The sequence below is a fragment of the Castor canadensis genome, chromosome 8, assembly GCF_047511655.1.
Source record: "Castor canadensis chromosome 8, mCasCan1.hap1v2, whole genome shotgun sequence".
NCBI lineage: Eukaryota > Metazoa > Chordata > Mammalia > Rodentia > Castoridae > Castor > Castor canadensis.
In genome coordinates, this window is record NC_133393.1 from 108,124,176 (window position 1) to 108,139,019 (window position 14,844).

The 14,844-nt window shown below is 37.2% G+C and overlaps 1 long non-coding RNA gene across 1 annotated transcript; it reads right to left on the reverse strand.

Annotated features, from left to right (window-relative positions):
- Window positions 1–304: 304 nt before the first annotated feature.
- Window positions 305–14,583, reverse strand: LOC141425551 (uncharacterized). Its single transcript, XR_012450524.1, has 3 exons — window positions 14,358–14,583; window positions 2,216–2,363; window positions 305–720 (listed from the first exon to the last, which is right to left on the reverse strand). It is a non-coding gene; the product is annotated as an uncharacterized lncRNA (long non-coding RNA).
- Between the last annotated feature and the right edge of the window lie 261 nt (window positions 14,584–14,844).

The following is a 14,844-nucleotide window of genomic DNA, read 5'->3' on the forward strand; positions in this document are numbered from 1 at the left end:
TCATGACATAGAATTATTAAGGGTCTAGAGTGTTGCCAACTTTCAAGCTAACAAGGTAGCATGACACACTTGCATGGATTCTTGCAGAAGTCACAGACTTAAGTGAGAGACAAAGGACTTTATTACTCAGGACAGTAGGCAATATAACCTTCACATTCTTTTTTTAAAACATTTTTATTATTCATTTATTCACACGTGTACACTGTTTTTGTCATTTCTCCCCCCTGCCTCCCTCCCCCAACCTTTTCCCCTCTCCCCCTCTGGCTTCCAGGCAGATCCTGTTCTGCCCTTATCACTAATTTTGTTGAAGAAAAGACATAAGCATAAAAGGAAGACAAAGTGTTTTTGCTAGTTGAGATAAGGATAGCTATACAGAAAGATTCTTAGCATTGCTTCCATGTATAAGTGTGTTACAACCCAAGTTGATTCATCTCTCACTGATCTTTTCCCTGGTTCCTGATCCCCTTCTCACGTTGACTGTTGCTTTAAGGTTTCTGTATTAGTTCCTCTGGACTGGTGACATCAAACGCTTTCATGTTTTGGGTTTTCTACTTATTCCTATAACTCCCGTATGTTCTCTCCTCTTGTCCTGTGATCCAAGTCCAACCACGTTGCTGCATTTGACCTCGATCTAAAGTCTGCATATGAAGGAGAACATGTGATTTTTGGTCTTCTGAGCCTGGCTCCATGCTCAGAATAACGTTCTCCAGTTCCATTTACCTGCAAATGATAAGATTTCATTCTTCTTCATGGCTGAGTAAAATTCCATTATGTATAAATACCACATTTTTTCTTGTCCTCTGAATTCTATGGGGAAATATGGAGTGGCAGTGACCTGTATAGATATTGCTCACTCTGGATTTACATCACAACTGATAAATCCTGAGCCTAGGAAACTCCAATCTTTTAAACAGGCTACAAGAATACCTGGCAAACCTTCACCTTATGGGGAAACATTTTCTTTAGCATCCTGGTAAAGAAACAAAGTCCTCTGTTCTAGAGGTAAACACTGACTCTAACTTCCAAGGTGCTAGCTATCCAAACATTCTTGAATAATAGTCCTGAACAAAAGTCTCTCTGTTGATAAGGTATATAGAAACATGAGAGACCCATGGAGATTTTCTCCCAATACACAGATAATTTTGCAGTTTCCATTTTGATAAAGGGATCTCTTCAACAAGTCTTCCATGCATCCTGACCATGACTCTTATCATGGCATTTTTACTTCTCATTGTAATTATTTATACAACTGGATCTCCATACTAGAAAGTTAGTTCCTAGAAGGAGAGGCAATGGCTTTTACTTTTATATCCCTCGCACTTAACATTGCTCAGAGAATGGAACATGTCAATAACTACTTTGAATGAAACTTTTTGATTATAGTGAATTAGAATGAGGTTAACTTAAGAAGTAGAACAAATCAGCAAGCAATATATAAATATATACTATATATGTAAATATATTAAATATAAACATATATAAATATATATACATATGTATATATATAATTGAATCTACTGAATGTTCCCTTTGCTCAGGTCTTAAGGTGGATGACTACTTTTCATTATTTGAGCTTTAAATACCATTCCCCTGACCACCATCTCTAAATTATTATTCTTCACAATACTTATCAGCACTTATCAATATCTGATATTATCTTTATTTTAGTGTTTTTTATGTGAATCCCTCTCCAGAATATAAACTGTATGACTTCAGGGACTCACTAATCTAGTTCATTACTATAAGCCTACAACTTAAAACAGTGTCAGGCCTATAAATAGGAGTTTCATAAATATTTACGAAAAAATGAGAAATCTAGCAAACACTCACTAAGTAAATACCATTTGCAAGAAACAAAATGTTTTCTATAGCATCTTAGTAGCCAACAAAGAATTTTTAGCGGCTAAATTAATAATTCCTTTGCAGGGACAGTTTGAGTTGAATGGAAGCATCATTTTTGTTGAAGGAATGAGCCTCTAACCCTCACTATAGATGTTCCACTACTGGCTTGAGGCCTGCACATGCTAGGTAAGGCACTCATTGCCAGCAAGAAGCTTCAATACCTTCTCCTAGAGTTGTCTCCTGAGCCAAGAATAGCCATTGTGAGTACTCTCAGCTCTAATCAGGTAGCCTCAGTAGACCCTTCTGATTAGTTCTCGGGTCCAGCATCTTCAAGAGTACAGTGCTTCTCCTACGAACCTCGTCCTTTACTTACAGCTCATTTTCGCCTGGGCAGTAGGTGGCCATGGAGTCCCTTTTACACATTGTAGACCTTCTACTGCCTGTAGCAATCTTGTCCATCAAGTCTTTCCCATGAATCCTCTGAACAACTCTGTTGAATGTACCAGAAACTTTGTTGCTGTCTAAAAGAAAGGGGGTCAATTTGCTTTGCAAGATATGTAATAATAATTTTATTCATCACTCATCCACTTCCAAAAATAATGTGAAGCAGAAAAATGCCAAAATTGAACAATAAAAATCTCAAAATCCCTTTGGGAGAAAGACCACTATAATTTGCTTTAATACTGATAAATATTGATATCAATGGTGAATGTGAAAGTAGGACAATGAGAAGAATGACCAGATGGAAATTACTGGTATATTTAATTTTTCAAGCCAATATTGATTCAAACAAATTATGATAGTAGAACTTTGTATGGAAAACTAATTAAAAGTCTAATTGCCATAAAAAGAATAAATATAAAGCATTTTTCCACTTTATAAATAAACTATCTGAAAGAAGTCAAATAATTTACCAGAGTCACAAAATAAATAAGTGAAGGGGCTTGGATTCAAATTCAGATCTTTTCATTCCATTTCCACTGCATTTTTTAGTCTGGGACATTAGCGAAGTATTGATAAGAGGGAAACTGTAGAAGCTGAAAACAGAAAGTATGAAGCTAAGGAAGCAAAGAGGCTGACACAGACAGGTGGGGTGGTGTTGGTATACTTTAATAACAAGTACATCCATAATTCAAGGTTAAACATACCCCCAAATGTCTCAATCATTGATACATATTCCAATTTAAAAATTTTAAAATAGAAAACAATTTATGTCCATTTCATTTTAGAACTGTGGCAGCTATAAGACTTATCCAAATATCAGCTACATGTAATTTATGTCAGAGGATGAATGTCAAAAAAAGCCTCCAGTAAGAGACATTTGCACTTCAGAAATCCATTTCCATTGAATATTTCTATAATAAAAAGAAGCACTTAAGAAAAGAAACATGGTTTAATCACCCACCTTATAAACATGCATCAGAACATTGCATCGTACCCTGTAAATATATGCACTTATTTGCTAGTTCAAAATAAAACTAAATTTAAAAACAGAAAAGAACAAGCTGAGATAAACTCTGAGTTAAAGGACTTTTTAATAAAATTCAATTTCTTTTAAGCTCATGTTTGCCTAAGTAAGGAATAAAGTGCTATTTATGATGACATCCAGGAGAACAGTTCTCAGGGGCTGGCTTTATTATAGCATGTTAATTAAACTTAATTTGCTATTATTCCCTACAGTTATTCTTTAGTTTTTCCCTTAAGGTTTTTTTTTTTTAACACATATAGGCACACAACACACATTCTCTCTCTCTCTCTCTCTCTCTCTCTCTCTCTCTCTCTCTTTCCTTTTTCAGAAGAAATTCAAGGAATATTTTTACTTTCATTATAACCTACCATTGAGAGCATGCCCAATTTTTTGCCCATCTTTTACATATAGGAAGGATGAAAAGATGAAAGGGAAAAGCAGAGGTCACCTGTCACTTGTGTGGTCAAGTCCCATGGAAAATAATGTCTGTATTTTTCCAGATATTCAATCCCTCTTTATGCTCTTAAGAGGGTCCAGAGGTTGTGATATGAAAGGCAAAAAGAACATTTGGGATCCAGTGTTTCCCATTTTGATTTTATAAACTATAAGAAAATGCATGACTCTATTTTTTTATATTTGCTCAATATAAAAAAAAAATCCATCTCAATGTAAGTGAGTACTTTAAAAACAGTCTCAATTACCTCCATTTTGAGTGAATTATTGAAATTTGCATTATTTTTTTCACTTAGTGGATCTCTGTCATCAAAAATTAGGAGCCCACTCAGATATTATTGTCATATATTCTAATAATGCAGACTACAAACCAGCAAAATCACAGACAGTGAGGTAGAAGAATATGCGGTTTAAGTGAAAGCTGTCTTTTACCTGGCATGAAATGACAATGCTAGGTTCTGTTTCAAAGGCAAGAGAAATGATGATTGCTGGGTTGTGTGTATGGGGTTATATTTGATTATGCTTAAAGGCCATACCAAGAAATTGCTCCAAACTTAAATTAATCCAATGGATAAGGTTTCACTTAAAACCACCACCAAGAAAAAAAAATCACAAAATTATTTTCCAATTATCAGAAAATATCTGAGAAGAAGAATTGACTCCAGAGACAAAAATGGCATAATGGAAAAAATTAAAATTATAATTAAATAAAACCAAGTCATCGCAGGCTTACTTAGCTGTATAATTCCCTCCAGGAGTATTGGGTTACTGTGGGAGAGAAGAAGAAGAAATTACTTTTCAGGATTTTCCAGTGTAAGTGAGTTCTCCAGACTTTCAGAGCCTGAGAAGGGGCCAAGAAGATGTATATCCATTTTCCACATAATGATGTTTTGATCAATAATGGACCCATATACAGTGATGATGCCATAAGATTATAACAAAGTTGAAAAAATCCTATTGCTTAGGGATATCATAGCTGTCATAACATTGTAGTATAACACATAAGCGTGTGTTTGTGGTGCTGCTGCAGTAAATAAGCTCACTATGCTGCTAGGTGTACGAAAATAAAGCAATACAATTACGTATAGTACATAACACTTGATGATAAGTGACTATGTTACCGATCTGTGTATTTATCATGCTATATACTTTTTATCATTATTTTAAAATGTATCCTTCTACTACTTATTTTAAAAAGTTTACCATAAAACAGTGTGCTGTGTTATACCAGCATAGTATCATGCAGTTTGTGTTTAATAATGGCAAGTGGTTGACCTATACCACCTCATCTAGTGTGTGTAAGCATGCTCTGTGGTATTCACACAATGATAAAACTATCTCGCAACACATTTCTCAGAATACGTCTTTGTTGTTGAGTGACATCAAGGCGATGAGCCTGACATTACATTCCTCCCCAGTCAATCTTACTTTATCATCTTCCCTTGTGTGGTCAAGGTCAAGGATATTGCCCTGTGTCTCTCATCTTCAATTTCCTCATCCCACAACTACTAAGTCATTAGCAATGTGCATCACAAAGTTGTCACAGGACACCATGTCTAACAAGTGCCATGGGCACATTCAGTATTTAGTATCACTATTACTATGAGTGTGCAACAAATGAGGAAGTAAAGAGCACTCCGGAACTGCTGAAGACAATAATGATAATAAATGCACTTAGCTCAGGCTTACTGATAGAGAACTAATAGGTACAGGCAAGGACTTTCTCAATGGAACCCCAGCAGCTCAGCAACTAAGAGATAGCATAGACAAATGGGACTTCATAAAACTAAAAAGCTTCTGTTCATCAAAAGAAATGGTCTCTAAACTGAAGAGAACACCCACAGAGTGGGAGAAAATATTTTCCAGCTACACATCAGACAAAGGACTGATAACCAGAATATATAGGGAACTTAAAAAACTAAATTCTCCTAAAACTAATGAACCAATAAAGAAATGGGCAAGTGAACTAAACAGAACTTTCTCAAAAGAACAAATTCAAATGGCCAAAAAACGCATGAAAAAATGCTCACCATCTCTAGCAATAAAGGAAATGCAAATTAAAACCACACCAAGATTCTACCTCACCCCTGTTAGAATAGCCATCATCACCACCACCAACAACAGGTGTTGGCGAGGATGTGGGGAAAAAGGAACCCTCTTACACTGTTGGTGGGAATGTAAACTAGTACAACCACTCTGGAAAAAAATTTGTAGGCTTCTTAAAAATCTAAACATTGATCTACCATTTGATCCATCAATACCACTCTTGGGGATATACCCAAAAGACTGTGACACAGGTTACTCCAGAGGCACCTGCACACCCATGTTTATTGCGGCACTATTCACAACAGCCAAGATGCCCTACTATTGATGAATGGATTAAGAAAATGTGGTACTTGCACACAATGGAATTTTACTCAGCCATGAAGAAGAATGAAATCTTATCATTTGTAGGTAAGTGGATGGAACTGGAGAACATCATCCTGAGCGAGTTTAGCCAGGCCCAGAAGACCAAAAATTGTATGTTCTCCCTCATACGTGGACTTTAGATCAAGGGCAAACACAACAAAGGGATTGGACTTTGATCACATGATGAGGCAAGAGCACACAAGGGAGGTATGTGGCTAGGCAAGAAACCAAAAAAAAAAAAAAAATAGCATTTGATGTCCTCAATGCAAAGGAACTAATGTAGAAACTTTAAAGCAACTGAGGCCAATAGGAGAAGGGGACCAGGAACTAGAGAAAAGGTTGGTTCGAGAAGAATTAATTTAGAATGTAACACACATGTACAGGAAAGCAATGTGAGTAAGCTCCCTGTATAGCTATCCTTATCTCAACTAGCAAAAACTCTTGGTCCTTCCTATTATTGCTTATACTCTCTCTTCAACAAAATTAGAGATAAGTGCAAAATAGTTTCTGCCTGGTAGCGAGGGGGTGGGGGAGAGAGGGAGGGGGTGGGGGGGGAGAGGGAGGGGCTGGGGGAAGGGGGAAGAAATGACCCAAACATTGTATGCACATATAAATAAAAGGAAAAAAAGAATCAAAGGAGAGGGGAAGAGAGGAATAACAAGATACAGTTGGTGATAGAGAGTAAATTTTTTAAAAGCCCATCTTAAGGAATTACCTGTCCACTAAAAGTTTTGGGCTAATTTTAGAGGGACAAAAAACAGTAATAACAAAGAAGGGCAAGTCAGCCCAAACCCAGCCATATTGGAATTGAAAAACTGAAAAGGAAAACTATTGAGTATGCCTTCCCCTTTCCTCTCATTTTATCTATCAGTTCATATTTTTTATCACCTCCTTGCCCAGTGAAAATAGTATGTCATTACACCTAGAATAGAACATTTCAATGCATCCAGAAAAAAAAAGAAAAGAAGAGTTTCTATGTAGAGTTGAAAATTAAAATTGGAAAAGTGTCCCTATAAGCTAATTATGGGACTTAGCAAATGATGAGAGGAGATGAGGTCTTAAGCTGCTTGCTCTCTCTCTCCTATGAAGTACAGACACCAGAAAGCCTATGACAGACAAGGAAGAGAGTACTGAATATAGTGAGGACAATGGTGCAACTTAGCCACTAATTTAATCTACTCTCCCAACTTAGAAAGTGGCTCAGTCTCCAGCTTCATATTTTTTAAAGTTATTATTATAATTTAAAATTAATGGCTACCACATTGCCTAGGATAATTAATAATCACGATGATGGACAAAAACAAGTATTGGCAAGGATATAGAGAAACCAAGCCCTTGTACACTGCTGGATGAAATGTAAAATGATTCAGCCTTTCAATAAAGTAGCTCAGAAACCCCTCAGAAGATTAAACAGAGTGACCATATGACTCACTGATTTCACTCCTAGGTATATACCCAAGAAACCTGAAAACAAATGTCTACAACAACTTTTATGCAAATGTTCATAGAAGGATTATTTATAATAGCCCCAAAGTAAAAACAACCCAAATATTCATCAACTAATACCTGGATTAAAAATGTAGTATATTCATAGAGTAGACTATTATTCAGCCATGAAAAGGAATTAATTATTCACCTTAGAAACATTTTGCCAAGTGAAAAAAAACAAAAGGTCTTTGATATTAAATGTCCAGAATAGTCAAATCCACAGAAACAGCAGATTAGTGGTTGTCAGAAGCTGGGAAGGAGGGAAATGGAGTCCAGCCACTAATATATATGGGATAAAAAAGATCTGGGAATTAGTGGTTTTGGCTATACAACTTTGAATATGTTAGAAACAACCTATTTTTGTATTTCAAAAAGAGAATTTATGGTATTGAGTTAGAGCTCAGTGAAAACTGTCTGAGAAAAAATTAATACCCATTTCAACAAATATTAAACTAAACTGAAGGCAAATGAGAACATAGGTTTTACAAATGCTTTAATGGCCTCTCTGAATCACTGAGTTCTTTTCCATTACTTCCTTTTCTTCATCTGGAAAAAGAATGGAACACTTGCCACTCACAATGTGATAAGCCTTGAGCATATTTTTGAAATGCCTGTGCTTTCCTACAAAAGATGATATACAAATACAAGGTATTGTTATTATGAAAGAGGAACATTAAACACAATGGTAGTTGAATCTTAAGCATATGTGTAGTTATTCACTACTCAAAGCAAGGGGATCGCCCATTTGAAGCACCACAGCTCCAGGTGCCATCCATGGGGGCAAAGCCTGGAAAACACACACACACGCACACATGCACACACACACTCACACACATACTGCTTTGAGATTAAAGCCCTATGCTATTGTTCCAGTTGTGATGGTGGCCTAAGAATGAAATTCTGTTTGCAAAATGATAATAGGCAAAATTTTCAATTCCATTGACACTTTCAGAAAACAAGCCCTGGGCATTCCTCTGGAATAATAATTTCACTTGAGAGGTGCTAACCAAATCACGTGTGGTATAACCAAAAGGATCTCCATCCTCTTTCTTCAGATTTCTTTTAAGGCAGAAGGCAGGAAGAATAAGATTCTGAAATGTACAAAGGTAACATACCCATTTCCTTGATACTTAACACTACTAGTTCAACCTTCTTCAGGAGGGAGCTTTGAATCCTCAGTTCCAAACAGCCATTGCAAACTGTGACTGCTCACCCTCAACTCATTGTAAATAAATGAACTTTTCTAACAAAACAATCCTCCTACTCCTCATTCATGGTGTGCAGAAAAGAGGCTGGATTCACACAGTGTGTGGAAGGCAAGCAGACAGACAGAATGTGCCTTCTTTCAGCACCTTTCCTGTGTCCTGCTCTTGCCTCCTACTGCTAGGTGGGTGCACAGGGGAGAGGAAGCTGGAGTGCACGTTGTACTGGAAGGCCCCAGATCTACTAAGCCATCTCCACTCCAGTTCTTTACTTTCTTCAAAACAGCTAAAGCAATAAAAAAGGAAAACAGGCTTAGACTGATGTGGAAATGACAACATGCAAGGTGAATTCTAGGATTTGTGTCTTTAAGGAAATTTTTCTCCCTCTTCCCACATTCCTCTCCTGTCCCAAAGAAGAATGGATTTTCACCTCTAGGAATATCATAAAGGAAACAGCCACCCTTTTCTATCCCTCTTTACCTGCTCTTCCTTATGCAAACGCAAGTGACTAACAAGCAGATTGGTTAATTTGCCTCAAATAAAGAGTCTGGATCCTGCTGCCATCTTGGATACCTGAAAACAAATGGGGGTCTGGAGTCTTACAAATGCTAGATACCCATGTTTGATGATGATTGGTGTTCACGGTGCTCCCACTTTTATGAGATAAGCAGACCAAGTATTGGGGTTACTAGCTAAAGATGAGAAGCTGGAACTAAGGGTAGAGAGGAGAAAGAGGCAGAGGCAGTGGGGAATGATTCTTGCTTACATAGCTTTCACATAGTTCATAATAGATTAGGCTCAGCTACATTGAAAAACAACAGAAAATAACAGTGACTTAAAAAGACAACTTTCTTTTCCCCTAAAGAAGTTTGAAGACAGGTCAGACAGGACTGGCAATGTGCTCCACAATCATCAAGGGTTATGTTTCCAAGTGCACATACTTGCGCTATAACTTGTTTTCAAGGTCCTCTTAAGGGTTCAAGATAGCCACTGTAACTCTAGACATGGCATCCATGTTCCAGGTAGTATGAATAAAGAAGGTGCCCGGGCAAGAACATACCTCCCAGATGAATCAGAGTTTCCTCAAGAACCCTACCTGACAACTTCTGCATCTACTGCATTGGCCATCTCTAGCTGCTAGGGAGGCTGGGGGATACAGCCTATTATCTAGACATGGTGCTGGCCCCGAATCAAATCTTAAGAGGTCACGGTGTGTTAGCAAAGAAGCAGAGAATGACTGATGAGACTCAGGAAACAATCATATTAGTCACATCTGTTACTATGGGGAGGAGAACATAGAAAATGGAAGGCAAGTTAAAATTCTGCTGTGTATTTGTGAGAGCAAGAAAATAGGTGAAATTTTCTCCCTCCATGATCTAAAGAAAGTGGAAAATGGGAAGTTCTATTATACACACATAAATGGGCTCATTTTGCTAGACGAATGCAAAGAAAGGAAGATGCAAGGAGGAAAATTCTTCCCTCTACAGCTATGTCTCCAAGTCAAATATTGTTGGGTAAGAATCTAACCTTACTGTGGCACCATTATAAAAATAACCTGTTAGAATAGAGTTTGTTCCTATGCGAGGACATGCCTAAAGAACAAATGTAGGTCAGCATTTCCTCTGGGTCCTATCACTAAATTAATGGTTGGAATCAGCACTGTGGCATGAACAGCCCATCACAGTAGGAGGCAGTACCAATGGAGGCTGAGCTTAAGGAACAATGGTATAAAGACAGGGTGGACAGGACAGGCCTCACAGAAAAATTCCCGCCACCTCTGCCAGCTCCTGAACTGCAAGTATCAAGGGGGTTTCGGCCGATGTGCAATCAGCTGGTTTTTGTAATCCACATGGCAGAACGAGAGAATGATGTGTTATACCCAGCCAAGTCAGCTTCTTTGCTACTAAAAGAGCAACTTTGTTAAGTATAAAGCTGAAAAACTGATATTAAAGGTTGGGCTGATGGTTATCATTCTCAAGAAAATGATGCATCATAAGCAATAAGAAAAATTTCTGGGAGGAAATAAGGTAGAGAAGTTATCATAACTCCTTTGGAAGAGTTAAGGGGCCTTTCATGACCTTTTTCCAAAGGATGAGGGAAGATTGCTTTGTCACTCTATTTGTACAGACACACTAAAGTGTCATTGATGGAAGTGAAATGTACACGCACATTGCATGCAAACCCATGCAAACACTTTCCCATTTTAAAATGGGCAAATGAAGAGCAAAAAAGTTTGATTATAGAATCACAATAGACGATGCTTACATTTTTCAATGATGCAAACACTGGAATCTATGTAACAATGATTTTATTTGACAAAAATTCAGATGATGGATTTTAAGGTTATATTTATTACTCCCATTGGTTTATGATGGCAAACTTGTTTTTAGAGTGTTCACGTTTCAACTCAGGTTTTTCATTATTAAAGGGAAGTTCATTATTATAGGGGAAGTTCTGCTTTCATGTATAGCAGGGTCCACAAAGATTACAATATAAACAATATATAAATTCTAAAAAATATTTATAGTGCCATCCATCTCTGATAACAAATATTATGTGTGAACCCACTTCCAAAATGCTCCCTCGTAAACATTTCCCAAACAATGTCTACAATGAGTAGCTATCTTCTGAACTACTCAGCAAAGAGAAGAAGAAATCTATCCCCCGTACTGTGCCAGCCACCACAGTCCAGCTAATGGAATATCCAACTAATGAAGTATCCATTGACTCTGGAGTTCTGCACCATTAGTTTCTGGGATCATCTCGGGAGTCATCTGGGATGATCAATCCCAAATTCTGGAGTTCTCATATCCCTTGTAGAGGTCAGCAAGAAGCAGTGCTCTCAAGTATATCCTGGTTATATCCAAGATTGTCCTCAGGCGTAAGTGAAGTAGCCCAAATACAGGATCAAGTGTATCACAAGTTTTCTTATCTGCACTTGGTCTTGTCCCAACTGCCCAGTTGTAAAAGGAATGATTTGTGCAAACGTTAGCCAATGCATTACATCAGCAAATTGTTGACTTTTAGTTGTTGCCCCACCTCAGTAACACCAGCTGAGAAGTGTAGTGAGTGCTAAGGTTTAGATTTGTCTGCAATTGATTTAGAATTGTCTACATTTGCTTTCTAATACAGAAATGCCAGGAAGAGGCCAAGGGTTGGATGAAGGGGAAAGCGACAGTAGCAGAGACCTGACACTTTTCCTCTTCCCAGCCAATTGAGCTATCAGCAGCCAGTTCAGAGCACACCAGAGAAGGTTGGCACATCTTGTCTTTTTTATTGGAATGACTTAAATAATCATCTTCCAGGAAACATATTTGAAAGATTGATCTCTCTAGAACTGAGATAAGCTGGCTGTCCTCAAACAGGCAAGGAGCAGCAGGCCAGCAAATTTATTGCTGCTTTCACCTTGTATTGGCTGTGTGACCCTAATCAAGTTTCTTAACCTCTCTGAACTTTAAGTTTTCCCATCTCCAGAATGGGAGTCTTTCTGGCATTGTGATTTTTTCTTTTTAATTATCTATATGTAGCCCTAAAACTAACAGTAGAGTATGAGATTACTGTTACAACTTCCTTATCTCTCCCTCAAGAGGAAAAGTCATTGGTAAATCAGAAGAAAATAGTAACAATTCTAGCATGCTTTACAAGGCCAAGTTTTACCTCTGATTGTCAAATGTCATATATAATCATTCTTAAACCAGTGTTTCCTTGTTAAAAGTATATTGCATCCCCATTCCAGGAAATACGAATTCAATAAATTTTCAGAGGAATCTGTATTTTAACAATCTAACTGATGATTTTGAAGTATGCCAAACTTTGAAACCTACTAGGTTAAGGGCATGATAGAACAGTCATTTCAATTTACTCTACTAACTTTATCATTTAGATTCAAAGATACATCTGAACAGTTAATGAAATTTAACGCATCTTAGTTTTTTAGCTTATATGTAGACCTTGCCTGAATCCCTTAGTGCTTTCATTTGGCTAAGTTATAAAGTAGAAGTTGTAAAGCTTTATGACTTTGAAGATGGTAAAATTCTAGTTCAAAGGTCGTGACTCTCTGGGAAGACTGCCTCATGATCGCATCCTGTCTGGTGAAAGTCAAGTCTTCTTTGGTTCCTGACTCGTGGAAAATTGTACTTAGATTCATTGAATACATCATCCACCTATTGTGAGCTTCTTATAAATCCAGCCATGTGGACATCTCCTTCCTCCTGCAACATGGGCCCAGGTATGCAGTAAGCATTACATAAATGCATGCTGATTTCACTATGTTGTAAGTTCCTCAAAGTAATTTGTACTTATTTTTTTTAAATTAAGAATGTAGAGAAAATTTAAATGTAACTACTGGTAGCATTTTGAAATACTTGATTGAATTTGAAAGTATATTAAACTCTTTGAGAAAAGATGTTTTCTAATCTCAAGTTATTTCTCTCAGGAAGGAAAAGTGCAGCAATTTACTTAGAAATCTACCAGTAAGTGTTGATTTAGCATCTTTTATGAATACAATCCCACTCCTTTGCTGTGTAACTGTTTATAAATGGATAGCAATGGATGAATAATAAGCAACCCCTTTTACAAACATTTGAAGACACCATTCAAGCACACACAAACATAAACAACAAAATCCTCTTTCCACATGAATTTAATGGGGACTTAATTATTCTTTCTAAGCACAATATTATAAAACACAGCCAGTTTACCCCCTGCTGAAATGACGCGAGAAGATTCTGGTGAAGTGCTTAGGGGAAATGGCAATTATAAAAGAGTAGTAAGCAGTGTGCCAACAGCAGCCAGAATTGAGCAGGGGCTTCTAAACTTATTCTCCATAGGGAGCTCACAGTCTGTGGAGCAGACAGATACATGAACAATTAGTACCATGTAAGACAAAAACGCCACAGAGAAGATCACATAGGTGTGGAGAAAGAACTCCCCAGGGTCAGGTTTGACAGACTAAAACAGGTGTGATCTGAGTCTTGAAGGGTGAATAAGAATGCACCCAGAGATAAGCCTATGGACAACAGTTAGGCTCATTGAAATTAGCTTTGCAAGTAGTCTCAGCATCCTTAAAATAGGGTCTGAAAAAGTTCAACAATAAAATATATGAACCTATGAAGGATTGGGAAGTAGAGCAGGCCTCACCTGATGTTAACAGCCCAGCCAATACAGTTAGACCACATAAAATCCAGTTATGATCATGAAAATGAAGGCAGCAGGGTGTCCCATTTAATAGAAGAGAGAAAAAGAAGGACTCATAAAATAGGATTTATTCATTTTCTCCAATAAAGATTAAGTCCCTTCATATGCTCTTATTAATTCATGAACTTTCCAATTCATATTCCAAGGACTCTTCCAGCAGTTTTGAAATTGCTGTTACAGATAAGCTGCAGGATATTATTTAGGCCACATGACCTTAATTTTTATTTCTGCCCCACTCAGCTCAATGTCTACTCATTTTTGTTGGAGTCATAAATTGGATATGTAATTAGATTACTTACCGACACCTAGTGGTGAAGACTGGAACCAAGGGCTATTTCAACAGTGGCATTTGCATCTCTTCCTTCATGTTTTGGTCCAAGACAAAGGCAAATTTTCTTTTCATCCCACCTCATCTTAATGACACCAAAGCAAATCTATAGAAGCTGTTGGCCTGGAAAACAGCTGATTAAAGAAGGCAAATGCAAAAGAAAAGAACAAGAGAGGAGATGACCAACTGGGAGGGTGGGTTGGAATCACAGAGGAGACAAGATTAGCAGTAAAAGCTTTTGTTTTTATTTACTTAGTTGGCTAAGTTCATGTCAATAAATATGAAGAAAGGCAAATGGCTCACTTAAGAGTTTGATTTTGTCTTTTTTCACTTAGATTTGAAAGAGTAGAATAAACATATTTAAGATGATTTTGACATCCAAGATAATCTAAATTTAGATTTTTTTAATAAACAGATCATTTTTATTGCTATGAATTATAAAATATCTTTCCCATTTC